The sequence below is a fragment of the Tupaia chinensis genome, unplaced genomic scaffold (assembly GCF_000334495.1).
Source record: "Tupaia chinensis unplaced genomic scaffold, TupChi_1.0 Scaffold000409_1, whole genome shotgun sequence".
NCBI lineage: Eukaryota > Metazoa > Chordata > Mammalia > Scandentia > Tupaiidae > Tupaia > Tupaia belangeri.
In genome coordinates, this window is record NW_006159914.1 from 41,657 (window position 1) to 49,542 (window position 7,886).

General features: G+C 38.8%; 1 pseudogene; it reads left to right on the top strand.

Annotated features, from left to right (window-relative positions):
• The first annotated feature begins 327 nt into the window (after positions 1 to 327).
• LOC102484775 (RING-box protein 2 pseudogene) lies at positions 328 to 688 on the top strand (annotated as a pseudogene).
• Positions 689 to 7,886: the final 7,198 nt, after the last annotated feature.

Genomic DNA, 7,886 nt, shown 5'->3' on the forward strand with positions numbered 1-7,886 from the left:
CAGACTAAACAAGTGTTAAAAAGAGAAGGGAAGTGAGTCAAAACAGTCAGAGAAAGCTTTGTGAAGAAAAAACCCTGAGCCCAGTCTGAACAAACACAACTGGGTGAACAGAAGGTGAAAATGCAGGAAGCACAACACAGTGATTCTAACAAAAGTATTTAAGAAAACTGTCCTCTAAATGTGTATCCTGAAACTTGTTATATTTCTCAACCAGCTGTCGATGTACTGTTAACATGTTAAATTTTATAGTACCTGAATTCTGATTTGACTTAATCCCTTGTTTAAATCCTGGGTTTCAGTCTCTGCCTCTGGCTCCACCCTGCCGCCATGGCTAATGTGGAAGGCCAGGAGCCCTGAGCCCTGTCCTTTCATGCCAGGAGTGTGGGCTCCAAGGCAGGGTGTGTGTGTGTGGGGGTGGGGTGGGGACAGGATATTCTTGCTCAAGAAGTGGAACACGGTGGCCATGTGGAGTTGGGACATGGAGCGCGATATGTGTGCCATCTGCAGGGTCCAGGTGATAGATGCCTGTCTTAGATGTCAAGCTGAAAACACACAAGAGGACTGTTTTGTGGTCTGGGGAGAATGTAATCATTCCTTCCATAACTGCTGCATGTCCCTGTGGGTGAAACAGAACAATTGCTGCCCTCTCTGCCAGCAGGACTGGGTGGTCCAAAGAATCGGCAAATGAGAGTGTAGGAAGCTCCCTTGGTGCAGTTATCCAGGAGAGCCCTGGTAGAGCTTGTTACCAAGTGCCCTGAGAAAGCAGGAACACTCAGGAGAGTTCATTCTCCACATAGGAGGCCACAGATCTGTGGGCCTTTGGGATTCTGCGAGGCATGGCTTAGCATTTCTCGATTTTATTTTCAGAAATCCTCTACAATTAAGAAGGTAATTTATTAAAGATCATCTTTCCTACCTCTGTAGTGTGTGTCATACACACTGCTCAGAAGTGCTTAAAAAAAAAAAAGGAGCAAACTCCAGATTGAATGACCTTTATAATCTACCAGTGTGTAGGTGGGGGTTGTGAAGGCCATTCCATTCAGAGAACTTTGTGCATGCTTATGGCTGGCCAGTTAAAAAGAGAATGTAATAGTAACAAATAAAGTGTAGTTTAAAATCCTTTTCCTTAATTTGTTCCTGATATCTATTTTTGGTGGGAAGGGAGGATGATCCATGACATCTATATTTGAGAATTTTAAATTTGGACCAGTGAACAGGATAAATATTAATAAAATTTAACCTCTGGGTAAATGAGATTTTGCTTGTCCTACAAGTTACGTGTGTGACATGAGTCACAGAAAACCTGGGCCTTCACTCAAGTCATTGAGTGGGAAAGGACGGAAGTGTTTTCTAGCTCTGGTTAGATTATGTTGTGATTAAACTGTGTTAATAAGGGGAAAAGTTTACCATTATAGCTTTGGGTCAAAAAGTTTATTTTACCAAGTTTTAATAAATAGTTTATTCTATTTACCTTTAAAAAAAAGTCCCGGGTTTTGTCTTCTAAATTAATGTGATTATGTGATATAACCTCCAGTGAAGTCCCTGGCATAGATTGTGTTTTTAGGGCCTAAGCCAATTCTTACTGAAGCTGTCTCATAGCTACCTGATAAGATAATCCCATTACTGATGTTATAAATCACCATATTACTCAATTATGGTAGTGATATATTACCGTAATGTACACACTGAAAACATCTCCACATACATCACTTTGCCTTTTTCTATCATGTGTGTACATCCCTGTTTACTACTGATTCAGTTCAGGGCATAGTTAAGGGGCTATCTTCCTGCCTAATCAGTACTGGGTTACTTAGACAGGAGAAATTTTTTCTTAGCCCACTTGTCCCTTCTCCTCTAATGAATCTGCAAGGCTTGACAGTGCCTGTGGGTGAGGCTGGTGAGGGCACACTCTCTTTTAACCTTTTGTATCTTTTTATAGGAGAGACTTCAAATTAACCTTTTGTATCTCTTTTCATGAGAGGTTTCAAATTAATTTCAGAGTTCCTCACATATTCAATCTCTGATCCAGAATCCTCCCAAAATATTCCTATTAGAGTATAAGAGTACAATTCCAACATCTTTCAATGTAGTCTTTAGGTAACCAGCCTCCACCTCCTTCCCTGGCCTCAACTACTACATCTCTTCCCAGTACTACCCTTCCTGCTCTACATGAATTCTGCATTCTGCAAACCCCCCTCATTGAAATGGAGATGGAGATAATTAATAAATCACAGATAGCTAATTATCTTGGTGCAGAACAAAGTAATATCCAAATGACAGTAACAGAGCCTTGAAATAAAATTATGAGTAAATTATTTGTAAAAATATTCAATAAATTATAAATAACAGTGGGAAGACTAAATCAAAAGTTTTGCCCAAATTAGCTACATTTGTCTCAAATTATGGTTTAAAGAATAGTAGATGTCATTAAAGAATTGTGAGGTCATCAAAATACATCATTTGAGGCTTAGCTAAGGTGGGCTGCTAAGATGCTACTTTCTGCAGGTTGGAAACATGTGAGAGGCCGAGTTCTACTCCAACCTAAAGACTGAGCACGTGATGTGTGCCAGCAGTTTTAGCAAATCAGGGAAACTGAGGAAGCTCAAGCGTGACCTGGAAAACAGTGAGATAATGTCTGAAAAAAGAACTGGACATGATTGCTTACCTGTAGTCTCAGCTGAGAGGCTGAGGCAGGAGGGTGGGGACAACAAAATCTACTCTCAAAAAAAAGAAAAAAAGAATGTATAATCTGAGACTAAAATATTTCCATTCAAATTGATGTGAATAAAATTATATCACCTAGCAAGATATAAAATAGGTACTGAATGAAAAGCATTATGAGTTCATTTTGGAAATCAGTAACAAACTACCTAAGTAACCACTCAATTGAATTGAATTTGAATTGAATTGAATTGAATTTTTTTAAACTAATTTATTACTTTTTATTTTTTTAAATTTTCTTTTATACATTCAATCTTAATCTCAATATATTCATTTTTGTGGGTCAGCATGTGGTGTGGAGGTTAAAGAGCTGGATCCCACAGGGCCAATCACAGTTGAGTCCTACATTGAAAGTCAAAATCTCTTTCTCTCTGCCTCTCTCCAACAAGCACTGGTGCCCTATAGCAAACAAACAAACAAAATGCTTCATTTTCAGTGTGAACATGTCCATTTATCTGCTTCATCATGGTCATAAAAGGATGCAACATAAAGACATTAAGATAATTTGAGCAATATATGCCTACATTATTATCGGTCTATTAACAATTTACAACTCAATCTTTTAAGATTTCATAAATGATGGACTTCCCAGCAAGAGAAATTGAGGCCGGGGCACTACTGCCCCCCAGCCCACTTCCAAGCCCCCAAGACTAGGACCTCACCTTCTTAAAAGACCAGAGAGGTCCTTGTCCTGCAGGAGTTCTCCTGTTCCATCTATAGCCCACTTCCCAGCAAGGGAAATTGAAACTGGGGCATGACTGCCCCCCAGCCCACTTCCAGGCCCCCAAGACTAGGACCTCACCTTCTTAAAAGGTAGGCAGGGTTTCATTTTTTAAATTTTTCTTTTCTTCTTTGCTATTTCTTTTTGTTTTGCTAATTCTCTCCTCCCCCTTGTCCCACAGACCAGACAGGTCCTTGCCCTGCAGTTCTTCCTGTTCCATCGGTAGCCCACTGGCAAAATTGCATGGCATGACTTTTTTTTTAACCTCCTCTGTACTCTTTTCTTCCCTCTTACATTATCCACTCTTCTCCATCCTCCTCTTTCTGAGAGATTTGACAGATCTAGGATCCCAGTTCTGAACTTCCCAGCAAGAGAAATTGAGGCTGGGGCACAATTGCCCCCTAGCCCACTTCCAGGCCCCCAAGACTAGGAGCTCACCTTCTTAAAAGACCAGATGGGTCCTTGCCCTGCAGGAGTTCTCTCGTTCCATCTTTTGGAAGGTTCTTGGGATCCTCGTCAATACTGAACCACCTGTGAATATCTAGAATAGAGTACCCCTCTTGAGACCACATTACTAAAAACAACAGGAGAGGTACTTCTGCACACATCAATTCACAGCAAAAGGGATACATGTTTGCTCCTAGTCAAAGAAACTTTCTCCTAAGAGATATTCAAAAGTGGGACCAGCAGTTAGCGTAATGGCTATGTCGCTGGACTCCCACGTAGTCGACAGTGGTTCATGTCCCAGACCCAGTGGCTTAAAACTCTCCCAAGAGGAGAATGGAGGAGAAGGGATTGTGGCATGACCATCCCTCCTGGGGGGTGATTTCTCGCTTTCTGTCTCTCTCTGTCTGTCTGGCAAACAGAGTAATTCCCCTTCATCTCTCCTAAAATCTGAGGATGTCACTAAAATGTCAGAGAAAGAATTTAGAACCTTCATGATGAACAAATTCTATGTGTTGGGACAGAAAAGAGACAACGATCTTCAGGAGATTAAGAAGTCCTTCCACTATATGAAAGAAGAAATGGACAGTCTGGGAAAGAATCAGATGGAACTATTAGAAATGAAGTCTCAAATACAGGAAATCAAAAACTCTCTTGAAAGTATTAAAAGTTGATTAGGCCATACAGAAGATCAAATCTCTGATGTAGAAGATAAAACCTCTGACCTAGAAAAAAACACCAAGAAGATAGAGAAAATAACTAAAAAACATGAGGATAATATACAAGAAATACTAGATTCCATAAGACGCCCAAACATCAAAAGAATTGGCATCCCAGAAGGTGAAGAAAGTAATAATGGCATGGAAAATCAATTCCACGAAATTCTGGAAGAAAATTTCCCAAGTCTAGAAAAACACTCAAGCATTCAGACCCAAGAAATACAGGGGACCCCAAATAGATTCAACCCCAGAAGATCTTCCCAAAGGCACATTGTAGCCAGACTCTTGAAGACCACAGATAAAGACATGATACTAAAACTGGCAAGAGAGAAAAGGGAAGTGACTTACAAAAACCATCCCATCAGGCCAACACCGGACCTCTCATCAGAAACAATGCTAGCAAGGAAAGAATGGGAAGATGTATTGAAAGTTGTAAACAATTTCAACCAAGACTGTTATATCCATCAAGATTATCCTTCATATGGAAAAAAAAGATTAAAATCTTCTCAAACAAAACCTAAAAGAATTTGCCAACACCAGACCAGCTCTTCAAGAAACCCTGAAGAAAGTACTGTTCCAGGAAAACTAAAGAATTAGCCAGAAACAAAGAGATAAAAGGCAACTAAGACAATGGCCAACTTAAACATCTATACAGATCCGGTAACATCAATAATAACATTGAATGTTAATGAATTAAATTCTCCAACCTAGAGACACAGACTGGCTGAATGGATTAAAAAACAGAAACCCTCTATCTGTTGCCTACAGGAAACCCACCTCATGGATAAAGACATACATAGACTCAAAGTGAAGGGTTGGGAAAAGGTTTTTTATGCAAATGGGAACCAAAAGAGAGCTGGAGTTGTGATACTGATTTCTGACAAAATAGGCTTTAAAACAAAAACTGTTCGAAGAGACAAAGAAGGGCACTATATTGTAGTAAAAGGCTCTATAGATCAAGAAGATATAATGCTTATAAACATCTATGCACCTAAAACAGGAGCACCCAAATATGTGAAGGAAAGACTGTTAGATCTAATAAAGGAGACAGACTGCAACACACTAATTGTTGGAGATCTCAATTCTGCACTAACTCCTCTGTACAGATAATCTCGGCAAAAAAATAGGTAAAGAGATCAAGGATCTAAGAAAGTCCTTCCATGATATGAAGGAAGAAATGGACATGCTAAGAAAGAATAAGATGGAAATATTAGAGGTGAAGTCTGTAATACAGGAAGTCAGAAACTCTTTCAAAAGTATTAAAAGTCGAGTAGACCATGCTGAAGATCGAATCTCTGATGTATAAGATAAAACTTCTGACCTAGTGAAAACCACCAGAAAGATAGAGAAAATAAGAAAACAACCCAGGAGGGTAACATACGAGAAATACTAGATTCCATTAGACGTCCTAACTTCCGAATAATTGGTATCCCAGAAGATGAAGAAACTAATAAGGGCATGGAAAACCTATTCCATGAAATCTTGGAAGAAAATTTCCCAAGTCTACAGAGGCACTCAAGCATCCAGACTCAAGAAATACAAAGGATCCCAAATATAATCAACCCAAGAAGACATTCCCCAAGGCATGTCATAGCCAGTCTGGCAAAAACCACGGATAAAGATAATATACTAAAACTGGCAAGAGAGAAATGACAAGTGACTTACAAAAGTCACCCCATCAGGCTAACACCGACTTCTTAATGAAAAAATTGAAGCAAGAAAAGAATGGGAAGATGTATTCAAAGTGTTAAGAGAGAAACAATTTCAACCAAGATTATTGTATCCTGCTAGATTATCCTTCATATGGGAAAAAAATAAAATCTTCTCAGACAAACAAAACCTGAGAGAATTTGCCAGCACCAGGCCAGCTCTCCAAGAAACCCTGAAGAAAGTACTGTTCCAGAAAAACTAAAGAATTAACAGCCAGAACAAAGGAGTAAAAGGCAACTAAGACAATGGCCAGCTTAAACATTGGGACAGGTCCAGTAACATCAATAATTACATTGAATGTTAATGGATTAAATTCTCCAATCAAGAGACACAGACTGGTTGAATGGATTAAAAAACAAAAACCCTCTATCTGTTGCCTACAGGAATCCCACTTCATGGATAAAGACATACATAGACTGAAAACAAAGGGTTGGAAAAAGGTTTTCCATGTAAATGGGAACCAAAAAAGAGCTGCAGTTGCAATACTAATTTCTGACAAAACAGGCTTTAAAACAAAAAGTGTTCAAAGAGAGAAAGAGGGGAACTATACTGCAGTGAAAGTGTCAATTGATCAAGAAGATATAACGCTAACACAGGAGCACCCAAATATGTGAAGGAAAGACTGTTAGATCTAAGAGGGGAGATAGACTGCAATACACTAATAGTTGAAGACCTCAATACCTCACTATCCCCTCTGGACAGATCATCTAGACAAAAAATAGGTAAAGAGATAAAGGATATAAACAATACCATAAATCAAATGGACTTAACAGACATCTACAGAACTTTCCATCCAAAAACCATGAGATATGCTTTTTTCTCACTGCCACATGGAACCTTCTCTAAGACTGACCACGTCATAGGGCACAAAGCAAGTCTCTACAGATTCAAAGGCTTAGAAACTATACCCAGCATCTTCTCTGACCATGTGGAATTAAACTTGAGTTTAATATCAAGAGAAATCCTCAAAAATACTCAAATACATGGAAACTAAATAACCTACTCCTGAATGACTCCACTACTACCAAAGAAATAAAGACTGAAATCAAATGATTCATGGAAGCCCATGACAATGAGGACACGAGTTTCCATAATCCTTGTGACACTGCTACAGCAGTCATAAGAGGGAAGTTCACAGCAATTAGTGCACATAAGAGGAAGATGGAAAGAAAGCAAATGGATCACTTAACATCACGGCTCAGAGAGTTGAAAAACTAAGAGCAAAAAAATACAAAAAACTCCAGGAGAAAGGCGATAATAAACATATGAGCAGAAATAAATAAAATAGAAAATAAACATACTGTACAGAAAATAAAGTTAAAGCTGATACTTTGAAAGGATAAACAAAATTGATACACCACTAGTGAGATTTATTAAGAAGAGAGAAAGGAACCAGATGAATCAAATCTGCAGTGAAGCTGGTAATATAACAACAGACATAGTAGAAATTCAAAATATCATTAGAGGATACTTTGGACATCTATATGCTAAGAAACAAGACAATCTGGATGAGATGGACAAATTCCTGGACAAATATAATCTACCAAGAATGAGCCAGGAGGATATAGAAA